This window comes from Thermobia domestica, chromosome 7, assembly GCF_964235325.1.
Source record: "Thermobia domestica chromosome 7, izTheDome1.hap1.1, whole genome shotgun sequence".
NCBI classification, from domain to species: Eukaryota; Metazoa; Arthropoda; class Insecta; order Zygentoma; family Lepismatidae; genus Thermobia; species Thermobia domestica.
Genome location: NC_137460.1, coordinates 79,330,432 through 79,345,337, shown reverse-complemented (window position 1 = coordinate 79,345,337; position 14,906 = coordinate 79,330,432). Strand labels below are relative to the sequence as shown.

The 14,906-nt window shown below is 36.8% G+C and overlaps 1 protein-coding gene across 6 annotated transcripts in view; it reads left to right on the top strand.

Moving 5' to 3' along the window:
* LOC145690219 (WD repeat-containing protein 47) overlaps positions 1–14,906 on the top strand; it is a 584,313-nt gene that overhangs the window by 322,320 nt on the left and 247,087 nt on the right. The window lies entirely within an intron of this gene.

The window sequence follows — 14,906 nt, the reverse complement described above, 5'->3', positions numbered from 1 at the left end:
GTCATGTTGATGCTGTGTATGAAGTGATAAGAGATCGATCAATATTTAATATACCGTGAGATTCAGGCATCCTTTCACATTAACAATTGACATGAAAGCATTACATACGATTTTACATGGCCACCTGAACGTACGAAAACTTACAAGCCGTTGTATCCCACACAATTTGACCGAAGTTCAAAAACAGGCTCGTGCGAATTTGTATTTAAAAAATGCTAAAAAATTCAGCTAAGTCAGATTTAGTGTGCTACATCGTTACAGGGGATGAAACCTTGAAACTATTCATACAAAGTTGAAACTAAACAGCAATGTGTTTGTTTGGGTGTTTCGAGTGAACTGAAACCAACAAAAGTTTGTTCGAGAAGTGCTACCAAGTAAATGATTGCTTGTTTCTTCGGTTACACCGAAAATGTGTCAACCATAGCTTTAGAAGATCAAAGGACTCTAAATGTAGATTTTTTTTTTCTTCAGAGGACATCAATGCATTGCATAACACAAATCCAAATTGTCGCATTATTCTTTACCATCACAACGCCAACTTTCACTCACCACACCAAACTGTCGATTTTTCTCCTGTAAAAATGTAGAATTAAAGATTTATTGTCTGTATTCGCCTAATTTAACACCTAATGAGTTCTTTTTGTTCACACAACGAAAAATAAGATGCGTGGCGAGCGATTTATGTCGCCTGAAGCAGCTATTGATGTGTTCCGTAAAGTGGTTTGTGAGATACTTTTTCAAAATGCTGTGGAAAATAAACAAATAAGCTTGAAAAAACAATTAAAGGTAATTTATAGATGATGGGTGTATTTTTCAGAATTTTATAATATCGGAACACTAGCACCATGTAAGTAATAATTTGCAGAAACTTTTCCAGTAGTCCTCGTATTTCTCCTACATAAGAGTGGTTTGAATTAAATTCAGACCAGCCCTTAACAGAAATATTAGTAACATGAAATTTATTTTAATCAAATGAACAAAATATTTTCTGTAGAAGTTGCAGCTTGATACGAAAGAAGATTTAATATATTTTGTGCCTAACCCAATGAGGAAATTGCAAGTGAAAGAGAAGTTGATTGAACTTACACGAACTATACTTTCTATAGAGCAACAAATTAGTTCGGCGGAAAATATTTTGTGTTGATCTCAAAACGACCGCATTACGAGAGCAATGGAGTCATTATATATACTTCAACAATAGCTTTCATCGAAAGTATTTTGAAACGCCTTTACAGGAGGTCTAAGAAAGCTTTGTGTCGTGAAAAGTTGCTCGTCCCAGGGCAATTTGATTAAACGTTTCATCAGAACATAGGGGAGCCCCCCTCTCTCCTCTCTGCACGTAGAATATCATAATAATGAAAAAGGTCATGATAGTACATGAAGGCGTAGCTATATATTATATGAAAAATAGAGAGAGAGAAGAATGGTAGGTATGTGGGCTGGCCGTGAAGCTGACGACCTATTGGCGAAGAAACTTGGCAGAATCTTATATTGACGGCCTATCCTTGACAGCTGTTGACCCGTTTGACAGTTGATTGCTTCTTTTCGGCTAAATGCAGAGGGACTTACGTAGTCACGACAAAAAGGGAAAGTATTGAATTAGGATGAAACGGGAGTGCTTTGTCGCAACATGGGTAAGGGAAAACAAGATGCTCTAAGAGTATTTGCAATCAAAATGCGTTTACCAGTCTATTGAATTGTTTTTACTTTGTGTTAGGATCTTCGTTGTGTGATCATTTTCACGGTAAACGTTTTATTGAAACTGAAAGAGACCATTGATGTATTTTAATTTCTGTATGAGTTCTCAGTTGTTCAACCTCTGATCTTTGTTAACATATTTGTGACTAAATATTAGGTAACTTACGTAGGCTTTTTAATTGGCCTCCTCGTTGGTCTAGTGGCCAGCGCGCGCATCTTTGATGCACGTGATCCCGGGTTTGATTCCCGGTGGGAGAGCAACTGAAACCAATTAGGGAAGAAATATAAATTAAAGACAGACTGCTATTTTTTCATGAGTCAAATTAAAACAAATTTGTTAAATTAATTCTATACATAAAACTGTGTGTGTAAAATAATAAGTTATTCCTTTGTAAAAATGTAAAATATTAATTAACTTTGAAAATCGATAAATCGAAACAACACGCGTCCCGACAGAATCGGGACGGTTGGTAACCCTCACATCTCATATAGCCTCGGTATTGCAAGGGACTCTAAAGTACAATCCAACCAACTAACAGAGGCAGTTTGTTAGTTTTGTTACAACATAGCTAGACCCCTTCTTGTGGTAAAACGAAGATACTGGCCGCCCAGTAGATCTCGTAGTATCCCAGTAATAAATCTTACTGTACTAAATACTTATTAAATGAATACTGTATGTATGGAACACATGAAGCAGGATAACAAAAGTAAGCAACCAATAGCAACGAAATGACTCCATCCCATAGGAGTATGATACTGTTAAAAGTATTACTACAAAATACATTGTTTGATATATAAATATTATGAGACCGATGGAGTTTTAACTGAACAATTTGATGTGTGTGGGGATAGGAGGACAGTGTTTGAGAACTGAGACTTCGGTGAACTAATGTTGATTACGAGATTCGTGAAATTTCTTATCTTGTCTCGAATTCAAAGAGAAATTCTTGTTTCCACTTCAATCACATAATGAATAGTGAATAATAAAAAGAGTAAATAATACAAAAAATTAAGAATATTAATAGTATAGAAAGTAAACCATCTAAATAAACTAATAACCATTTCCAATCTTTCCTTATAAATCACAAATTTGGGTGCACAGTTTATGACGTCATAATTATTGGATACTCAAATGTAGAATATATAGTAATCGAAATATTTTGAAAACCATTATTAGCCCATGTAATAGCCTTTTGTATATAGTACCCGGGTTACTTTCTACATTTTTGTATGTTCATTGTTTTTAATTTACATATTAACATTTTAAAAAAGTAGAGGTAAGCTTGGCGAAGAGCTTTGATAAAAATTGCTCTAGAATTTTCCATTTTATCTCTCTGCACTGTGTTATTTTCCTCAATAATGGTTCTAATGCCGTTTTTTAAGCATCATAAACAGTTCTAGACTGCGCGGGAGAAACAATATGTCAGAAATTGGCCAAAATGAGATAAGTCAAAATTGGAGATCTGTGTGTCATGCTCCACCTCCGGTTAACTTGGTATATATCAATTGTAAACGTGAGCTGAATAATTGCATCACGAACAAGAAATTTTATAATTATGCGTTGCGCAGTGCACTTGTTGCTCCGACATCATGAGCGGTACTGACGAAATGGCGGCAAATATCTAATAGCACGCTCTCTCCACTCCCAGAGGTCCCGCTCCCGCCTAAACATAGCAGAAGCGCGCGGCCAGTCCTACCAACTGTTGATGTTCAGGAACAAAAATCCCGTTTATATTTGATCCCCCACGTAATTGAAAACTCTGCAATACGCCACAATTAATTTCTGTCAAAAGTGCAGAAAAAAATTGCTGTTTTTTTAAAAATAATGAATATAAGGATTTTGATCGATCATTAGTATTTCATTATTGACCATTACCATTATTATTACCACCTTTTATACGAGACACTTACTATAAGCTTTTTTTTTAATATATATATATAGTTAACAGGATGGAACAGTGGGCGAGGCTGGAATGTGTTTACTAAGAAAAACATAAGTAAAAAGTTACCTAAAATATTTCCTTTTAGAAATGTTGAAACATTTTCCAGTACGGTATCACGATTTAACTTTTAATAGGGAGCAGTAATTGTTAACCGCGAGTTATATTTTAAGTTACAGTTTCTTAGAAATGTCATTAATGAATCTTAAAAGAACATTATGAAAAAAAGAATAGCTTAATTTCTAAATTTAAAAATATATGATAACAGTGTACAAGTATGTACTTTACAATACATATATCTGTTCAATAGAACATTAAGAAAATTAGTTTAGTGACGTTTTGCTTGAAATATTTCCAAAATTCGATCAAGATCTTATAATATGTTATTCAGCAAATGTTGTCGCAGAGACCTGAAAGCAAGTAGAACTAATGGTGACTTCCAGTGAAGAATGGAGCAATTTGGTACGTCACCGACCGCTGTTTTTGATATTGTGCCAAGGAAAATCCCTTGTGGTGAGGAAAGTATGCGCAAGTGAATACTTAGCCGTTTCGATCTTCGGTTATAAATTATCTTCAAGTGATTTATCTGCTTTTAATGATTTGTAATCGCTTTTATACACTTCATTGAACACAGATATCTGTAAGAACTCTCGGTGATGATCAGTTACATCGATTACATTTGTGGGATGGTGTTCATAGCAGATTTTTAATTATTTTCTTCAACACTTCTTGAACCTTTTCAGCTTTATATTTTATGATGAAACTACGTTGTTGTCATGATCTTGCATAAGTAGAAATTTAAAATGCTCATAACTCAAAATATTAAATCCATTTGCTTCATGTATAAATATCACCAGTGGTATTCTAGAGTGTATGGGAAGGTCGTTTATAAAGGAGAATCTACTCATAGAAAAAATAAATAAATAATTTTAGTAAACATTTCTTCGAAATCGCAATGTTTTCAGAGTTACAGGCTACCGAAAGCATTGAAGAATGAACTTTGGAAATAAATATCTCCAAAAACTACTAGTCAGTGAGCTAAGGTGGCATGCTGTCGTCTTAAACTTGTAATTTACTCTGTCCAGGAATTCAAGATTCAAAATCTTTTAGTGGCTGTGCAAAGGATCTCGTAATACGAAGTGAGGGATTCCAGGATATTCCCGTTGGGAAAGATGAGTCCAGTTCATGACGTATGAAAGGACATTCCAACCAGTAACTAAAAGTCATTGATAAAATATCGATATCTTGAACAGAATAAAGTTATCGAAGGATTTTTGGTGTGCCGTGCATGGTTGCATAACTACAAGAAATAATCAATGCAGTGGATACATGAAATAAAATAAAATTTTCACAGTTAAATTACCCACGCTCATGTTCTGTGGGCAAAACAAGAAAGGGAGTTCATAATATTTAATGATTTTAGAATAATCAAGGCAGCGAAGATACAGAAGGAAATTGGAATATCTTCCCAAAATAATAATAATAACATGAAGATGATTTGCATCACAAACTCACTTTGGGATCGAAAGTCGGAAATCATGGAATAGAGGTGAACACTCTACCACTAAACCACCGAACATCTTTCTCCTCTTTCGACCGTAGCGAACAAAAGATATTTTGTGATAACGCTTAAAAGACAGAGACATTTGAAAGCAACAAAACTTATTTAACAAAAGTTTTTTTAAAAAAAAAAAAAAAAAAGGCTGTGTTAAGGAAGTAAACATCTCGAAAAGCATAGGCAATGAACTTTTATAAACATTATGTGCATAAATTATTATTAATAATCTTTTATTACATTTTAAGAAATTGAATTTTTGTGCCTCCATTCTAAAATTGGCTAAAATGTGCTAATACCTAACTAAACCGAAGAGATGTTGTAACTTCCTTAGCAGTTTAATTAAAATAATTATGATTATATATTATTGGTATGGTGAGACAGGGGGCACGGTGGTTTAATGATAGAGTGCTTACCTCTGTTGCTTTGGGTTCCTGATTCGGTCCCCGGGCAATTATATTTGTCGGATTTTATCGACGTACTCGCATTTCTTCCCTCATTCTCATTCCACGAATTCTTCCAGCCTTATTCACTTGCCGTAATCATTCGTCTCCCTTAGCTTAAAAGGCGTAATCGTGGACGTTAAAGGAAAGATTTCATTTCATTTTGTTTTCTTCTGATATGGTGAGGTTCCAAGGTAACAGCTTACTAAACTGGTAGCGTTGCTTGATTTAACCTTCATTTAACGTTGGACACCTTATCAGTTTGGAGACCAAACGTATGGTGTGATTGTAAAACTTCCATCATTTTAGATTAAAAACCGTCGTTTTCCAATAACTTTCCTTTCTTTCCAGTTTTTCATATCTTTAATGATAACGTAGTTGACATATGGGTCCTGACTTTCGATACACTCGGTGTACATAGGGCTATATAATAAACCATAAAGTATTTTTCTGCCAAATTTTGCATGTACAACACTGAATATATAGACTTATTAATATTGCAGACTATAGTATTGTTGAACACATTTTGTTAAATGATCAGGGCCTCACAGGTTTTGCACGCAAATCTATACTTTCCTCTATCAAAGCATACAAGATGCTTATCCCCTTCAGCACCAAAATTTAATGTCCTTTTTCAGCATCGAGGCTATATAAGACAATTTAAGGTAGAATTTAAACCACCATGTTGCGTTCAGCATTCTACCGGGAATCGAACTCTTGAGTACGTGCATCAAAGGAGTTTGTGCTAACCATGTGTAGTGGAATTATAGATAGTGTGGGAGGTAACAGATCACCAAGAAAACCCGTGGACACGAAGTTGTCGAGACCTGAGATCGATCCAGGGACCCCCTTGCATTAGAGGTGAGCACTTTACCACTCAGAACGAACGAATACCTGCATTGTTTTAGAAACATACTAACAAGTCGCGTAAGACGAGTGTATGTACGTACATACGATTTCCACCTCCGAAGTTAACTTTCAAACAGTATCTTCTAGTGAAGAAAGAAAAATATGCTAACAACTAAATCATGTCAAGTTCGCTATAACACGTTGTAAATATTCATGATTCTTTTTTCATTATATTCTTTTCCTCAATCCTACACTGTTTGAACTAGGAAGAATGAGTACCATGTATTTTGCAAGTGGACAACGTAAGTGCAAAATTAATCCTTTTACATAGAAATTGATGAGCGCGCTATAATTAGCGAACAACCTACTCTGCCTATCCTAAAGATGATTGTCATACAATAAACAGAAACAAAAGGAAGACGATGAGATCATGTGTAACACTCCCGCGTCACACAAATTTGGATAAGAAATAAGACTACACCCAACTGGTGGATGCTAGAATTTTGTAACCAAGGTCAATTGCTAATGACACACGCCCAAGACAAGATCTAAAAAAATCCAAAATGAAAGAACAATGGCATAGTTATTGTATCATTCAATTTTTCTTCATTGTTACGTTCATATCTTTTCCGAAGTAGGCCTAAATCCTAATAAAATAATATCCTAACTGTATAAGCAGCCTAAAATAATAAGATTTTCCAGATTGTTACGTTCATCGACATCAGCAGAAAACTGATAGCATCAAAGCTTGTGTTTAGTAGTTCAAAATTATAAAATGCTTATTGTATTTTCATTGCAATGATTTTATTAGCTTACTTTTCTTTTCGTTTGTTTAGAGTCAAATGTCGCAACGTAAATTTCATGCATTTTCATATCACAATCCGATAACAATACAATACAGGGTGAGTCAAAAGTCCTTGGACACCTGCGTAAGTTTGAAAATGTAGACGGGAAAAGTAAAAAGTGATGATGGGAACAGAGGTTTGATGAGGGGCCGCAACTTTTGGAATGTATGTCATTCATAGCCGCCATCTTGAAATCCGTCACTTTGGATTCAAGTCAATTTTTTTAAATGGGAAGGGGGGGTGTATGACACATCAAATAACACTAGCTTGAGCGCAGGAACTTAGTGCTGTAATTTGTTTTATATATATATATATATATATATATCTTGTACAGTTTAGAAGTTATGAATGTTCAAAGGTGGGACATTACCTTGATACTGAATGCTACAACACATGTTCTACGTGTTGTCCATCCCGTGCAATGCACAACTGTAGTCGCCGCAACCACTCTGACTGCACGCGGAGGAGAATGTCTCCTGAAATTTGGTCTCAGGCTTGTTGGATGCGTTCCTCCAGGTGTCTCAAATCAGGGATTGTCTCAGCATACACTATCTACTTAAGATGTCCCCATAGGTTAAGTCGGGGGATCTGGGCGGCCACTCCACGGGACCACGGCGACCAATTCACTTCCCTGGCAGTTCATCCAACCATTCATGGACACCAAGTCCATAGTGTGGAGGGGCTCCATCGTGCTGAAAATAAGATGGGAAAATGCCGTCAGCGTTCAGTGTGGCAGGGAACACAAGGTCCTGCAGCAGCATCAGATACTGTGGTGCAGTTAAGGTGTTGTAAATGAAAAATGGCCCAATGATGCGGGTGTCCCATATGCCACACCACACCATCACCTTCGCTGGACTATGTTCTCGACTCGGGTCAACCCAGTTCGGATTTGCGTTACACCAGTATCGACAATTATGTCGATTAACCTCCCCGTTCAAAGTGAAATACGCCTCGTCGCTGAATATTATGCCCTTGGCAAACGCAGGATCCAGTTCGTGTTGTTCAGTAGCCCACATGCAGAACTCCAACCGGCGATCAGGGTCATCCTCGTTCAGTTTATGTTGCATGTGCAGCTTGTAAGGATGCCACTGATTGGCGTGCAATATCCGAACAACGGAGGATTGGCTTATTGCACATGCTAGGGACACACGACGGGTACTTCGTTTAGGATTTTTCACAAACGACGCAACAATCGCCGTTGCAGTTTTCTCATTGGTGACAGTCTTTGGTCGCCCACTACGTGCCCTATCTTGAACAGAGCCCGTCTCCCGGAATTTGGTGATCACGTGAGCTACCGTGCTGTGCGATACCGGTTCTCTGTCTGGGTGCCGTCTGTTGCAGTCAGCTGCTATTGTTCGGTAGCTGCGTTCCCCTGATATAAGGATGATTTCGATCTTCTGTTCACGTGTCAGACCCATTTTAGATCACCTGGAACAAAGAGAGAACTGGGTCAGTATCAAGGTAATTTCCCACCTTTGAACATTAACTTCTAAACTGTACAAGATAGAAAAAAAAAAAAAAAAACAAATTACACCACTAAATTCCTGAGCTCAGGCTAGTGTTATTTGATGTTTCATACACCCCCTTCCCATTAAAAAAAAAAAAAAAAAAAACTTGACTTGAATCCAAAATGGCGGCCATGAATGGCATACACTCCAAAAGTTGCGACCCCTCACCAAACCTCTGTTCCATAATCACTTTTTACTTTCCCCGTCGATTTTCAAACTTATGCAGGTGTCCAAGGACTTTTGACTCACCCTGTATTTTCATGTAGCTTTCGCTGTAGCTGTTAGTTTTATTATAAAATTGATTAATAGAAAAGTCGAATGTGGTTAGGCAACATCAGTTCATTAAGCATTTATATCAATAGATAGCAGATTGGTTGAGTTTCGGTTCAAGAGCTTTATGTGGCTCCTTGAACGGAAAAGTTAGGAATTACTGATATCTTTCTCTTGCAATCTGAAAATTTGATATATTACCCTATAATGTTTTGAAAACTCCATTAGCAATCGATAATTACTTTCGTTGAGTTGATTTCCCCGTCCCTTTCAGCAGCGAAGCTATATGAGATGGGACCTACTGATTAATGTGGAATCCGAACCACATGAGCTCCCGCTGGGAATCGAACCCAGATCTCCCACGCCAAAGGCGCATACGCTAACCGCTCAGCCACGAAGGACCTCGGTTATTTTCGTATATTCTATTACCATTATAGATGTTTGTTTTTAGAAGTTTTAAATATTTTATTTATGCCTCGTTCCCTGTTGGGTAATAGATCCTGAGGTCTCAGCGGTAATGGAACCTGAAACGACACTTATCAGAGGTGAGTGTCCAATCACTTGATTATTCGGTGGACCATTATTACAAGTGATAAATTCAGGCTGTTATTGCTACTAATATTCACGCTATTTATTGCTATGTTACTTTATTATTGCAAAAATAATAAGTTACTTTCGTAACATTAAAATGAATTGTAAATCGCAGTGAAATTGAGGAAATGGTAGTGAAGGGAAGCATATTATTTCAATCTGAGCTCAAATAATGGATATATCTGAACTGCATCGTGACTTCTGTTAAAAATACAATGTTTTTTTCGTACAACGTGCAACTATTGTAATATTCATTGATAAATGCTTTTCTGTTGTAGCATGCTAGTTTGCCTATTTTGTGTCGTCTTTGAGTGTCTAGTTATATAATATTCTTTATTACTTATGCTTAATGATCGCTATTGTTGACAACCTAAACTCTTTTTAAACTTATTTTAACTAATACTCGAAACATTGCGTGATACATTTTCGTGTAAAAACATTAGTTCATAATCTCGCTTTAATGAGACTCTCTTTTTGATATTCATCAATTTTGCTAAATTCATAGTTCACCAGTGGAAGGATATATGAATAGGAGTTTTAGCAGGGGTAAAAGTGAAGGGAAACGCGGGCGGACGCTGTCCCCCACCTCAAGAAAATATGTACGGTGTCCCTTCAGTTCCTTAAAAAAAAAAAAAAAAAAAAAAAGCAATGGGCAAATATAGGCAGGAGGAAGGGCGTGACGTTATGCCGCTACTTACCGTCCCCCTACCCTCTCAAATCCACTTTTACCCCTGATTATTAGTATAGTTGTCCAGTATATTCAGTATCTTTCAATCCGTTGATCCTTGATGTAAGAACTCACCTTTAATACAGTGTCCTAAGTTTAATCTTTGACAGTATAAGTGTGTGATGAACAACATGGTATCCTGTTCGTAAATTTTCTCAGGATTCAATCGTTTCCAGACGTCCACTTGACTCCACTAATTCTTCCATCATGCCACTTGAATTTTCGTTTCATTAATTCTTCCCACTATTTCCCGGAGCTGTCTAGGACAGTGTTTCTCAAAGTATAGGTCGCGACCCATTGGGTCCAGGTCCGCTTTTTGATAAGTCGCGAGAAGTTTCTCCTTTTAATTATGAAATTTTATTTTGATGCAGAAACATATCTTGTAAAGTACTATTCAGAAAATTAAAATTGGGAAGCGTTTGCTAATTAAGTGAAGAGTAAGTGGTCACTCAGAGCTCTGCACTATTGTATAGTTAGTAGAGATGCTGGGTTAGGATGGAAAGAGAGTAGGTGAGTCAAAATCTGTCACGGTGTAGGGCATTGCGTCGGGAGTAGTGTTAGCTCTGTGTTACCTTTCTATGGAAACACTTTAACTCGCTTTTCGCGTGCGTCCAATTTCATATAATAGATACAGTTATTGAGAAATAAATTTAGATTACACTTGCTCGATTGTCACCGACTGATATTCTTTTACCGACAGGACTACTATATTCATAAATTTGCATTACAATTTAGTTTGAAAATGAGATATTTACGATAGACTTAAAAGAAACCAACTACTCGTAAATTTTGATTTATTAAAATTTAAGAATCAAGCTCTACTTTGTAATATTGATGGTCGCTCGGGTTGTTCACAACATCCCCAAATAAATTTCATGCTAATCACTGTTACTGAACGTACTGGAATTAGAGATATGATTTACAAAATTTAACTGCTTTGAAATACAGCACCATTACCATGCCACTGTGTATTTGAATAAAAGTAGGTGGGCCACAAAATACGTTTTATTATTATTTAACCTGGGTCGCAGTAACAAGAAGTTTGAGAACCACTGGTCTGGGACAAAAGTTAAGGTTTCTCCAGAGGCGGATCTAGAGGGGGGAAAATGGGGGATCAACCAGAACCCAGATTATGATGGGCTTACTATAAGCTTTCAAAAATAAGGTATGTACGTAAGAGCTTCAATTAATATTATCACTAAAAAACTAGGGGGGACTAGGCCCCCCGGCCCTGGTCTAGATCCACCCCTGGTTGTGTCATTTAGAAAAGTATAGAAGTGGTGTCTCGTCTCGGAAGGTTTTTAACTGCTTCTGTTTTAAGAGCTCTCGTCACGAATATTCCTGCTTGTCTCGTAGATAAAGCCCTCACACCCTTCAAGTGTTGAAGATACTGCGGATATAAAGAATTTACATTTTTCTTTTGTTTTTCGCAGTAACAGTAGTCAACAAATGTTTTTGAAATACTATTTTTTCTTGCCCAGTTTGTCGCCTTTAACCCTACGTCAGAATGGATTCTAAGTCGTATTTTTTTGACAATGAGGAGACATATCGACACTAATGATGTTAAAAATTTCTTAGAATATTCATAACAATATTCGTTATTCGAATAATTGAACAATTAAGATAATTGTTCGAATATTGAAAACAAGTGTTCGAATTATTCTTAAAAAAAAGTTTAACAGTACTAATCGACACACATACAAATCCTCTTTGTGGTGGATAAACACCGTGTGCGTATGTTTTCTCGGGATTCTCCCGTTTCCTCCCACTTTCTTCATTCCACCATTTCATTCATTACTCATCATCACCGTCTTCTTTAGCCTAACCGGCATAGCCGTAGGACGTAAAACTGAAAGATTTCATTTTACACATTCAAATCCACAATTTAAATAAATAGTAATTGCCTAGAGTAATTTTAGGACTATTGTTTGATTTCTGCAATATTTTGGAAAGAGAGAGAGCGAGAGAGAACTGGAGCGGCACTGATAAACATCCTTTAGGAAATCTTTCAATTTAATATCTCACGATTATGCCCTTTAGGCTAAGGGATACGATAATTAAGGCAAATGAATGATGATAGAATTGGTCGAATGAGAACGTGGGAGGAAACAGAAATACGCCTAGAAAACTCACGGACACTGTTGTTCACCACAAACTTACTTGGCCGGGGATTGAACTAGGGACCTCACACACCAGAGGTAACTGCTCAACCACTGAAGCACCGTGTCCCCCCGAGCACCATTAGTATACAGTGAAACGTACCTTGAAAAGTATAGGGGCCGCGGTGTGCCCCAGTGGTAGAGCGTTCACCTCTGGTGCATTGGGTCCTTCGTTCGATCCCCGCTCCCACCAAGTGAGCTTTGTGATGGACAAACATCGTGTGCGTGGGTTTTGTCGGTGTTCTCCCGTTTCCTCCCACTTCCTTCATTTCATTCGTTTATCATTACCGTCTCCTTTAGCCTAGCCGGCATAAGCGTGGTACATAAAACTTAAATATTTCATTTCATATCCAGGCACCCTTAACTACAGAGAAACGTACTTTGGAGAGCATAACATTAGAATTTTATCTTTAGCACGGGCTTAATTTCATCTTTCATTTGATTTTTTCCTGAAAAATCAAGGACATAATATATCGCACTAGTTTATCCGATGAGGATCAGACTTGGCATGGTGGTATACGTAGTAGATTTTAACCTACTGTGTAAAAGTATGAAATACTATGTTGAGCTGGCTTAATAAACCTGAACCTAAGCCATTTCCTGTAACCCCGATTGCAAAGGGCCATCTCTGTTCCCGGGTAGAATTTTCTTCTCCCCACGTGTATTAGCATGTGAGTAACGTGCCCAAGACATTCGATTTCGTTATCCGTGTTTTATATACAGTGACTTGTAGGTATGGTGAAGTTGAAGATCGTGTAAATTTCGAAATTCATTCGAATCTATTTTCATCTGACTCGTTATTAATGATTTTGTTTTTAAATCGCGTTTTTATTTTGCTTATACTTCTTATGGGAAAATTTTTTTGTATGTTTACTTATTATATTTTTTTTTTTTTAAAGAAAGATTTTTCAACGAGGCTAAAATAGTTGTTCATGTTAACATATACATTCCAATATCCGCGCTTGTCTTCCCGTGAAAATTGTTAATACAACTTACCCATTTTAAAATTCCTATTGCATTCAATAACAGACCAAAATAGCATGATGAATCAAGGCTAGACACATTCGTTTTACTAGCAAAGTAACGGAATGTAAAGAAAAGGTTGGATTACTATATGAGATATTGCTTCAACATAAGTTTTTTGAGGTTTTTGGAAGGTGATGTTGGGAAACAAAATCTAAGTACATCGAAGATTTCTTTCTTTCCTTTCCTTTCCTTTTTTTTTTTTTCATTTTAGAAAAGAAGGCTTTATCATCAGAGAATTAATTATTTAAATTATTAAATTCCTTTCATTTCTTGTTTCACCCCATGTAATTGATTGCGAGCTGAAAATCATACGTAACAAGCTGGCAGAGGAATGTAACGGGGTACAGGTTTCGTGGTGTCAGTTTGTGCCGCCATCTGTGTGATGCGAGAAGAACTACAAGCGGTTTTTTCCTACAAAAGATGGTGCTGCCACCTGGTAACTTCGTTTCGAACTTTAAGATCGTAAGCGCAATGAGTGGCTTTTATTGAAGATTTATGTTGTATGTTGTAGTTATTATTCAGCAACTAAGAAATGGGATGTAGATTTGCCGGGGAATGTTGATTTGGAGAGCGAACATTTGATTCGAGTCTCACATTAAAGCAATCTCGGTGTTAAAAAGGAACATTGAACTTTAAACAACAAAGAGTTCGCGACCAATATAAATGGTCGTCGCTTATGGTCTTAGGTTAGATCTAGGTTAGATCTCTGGTGCTGTCAGGGCCGCAGTAATGCTTGAGCTAACTTGGATCATGACCTGGAGTGGCAAGTTTTGGGGAAGAAAAAAACATGTCATACTCTGGTTCTGGAAATTTCAGGAAGTTATTATGCTCATACATATGGATATCATCAGATGTCTAATGCAAAATGATCTCTAAGAAAGTAGAATAATCCTAAGGCAAAATGATCCCGGGATCATTATGCCTTTTCAATGGCTTCCATTAAATACGTTCTTGTGTGACAAAACATGGAGATTCCCACCTGCATTGCTAAATGTATAGAGTTAAGCACTGACTTTTCAACAAATAGTGTCTTGAGTTATATTCTAATTTATGCGTTAGTACAAGTACAGCAAAATGTAGCACTTATCTATAAACAATGTTATAAAAATGTTTCTTTTAGTCTGGAAAACGAACAAAATTTCTCATCCAAAGAAAACCGATGAACAAGGACAGCTTATTTTGTGTGATGTAGCAACCACGTGATACGACAGGCAGCGCCACTTGTTTCCGCTGTAGGGTTAGGTAATCATTTTACCTGCAGGAGTCATTTTACCCACCTCTCCCCAATATACTTT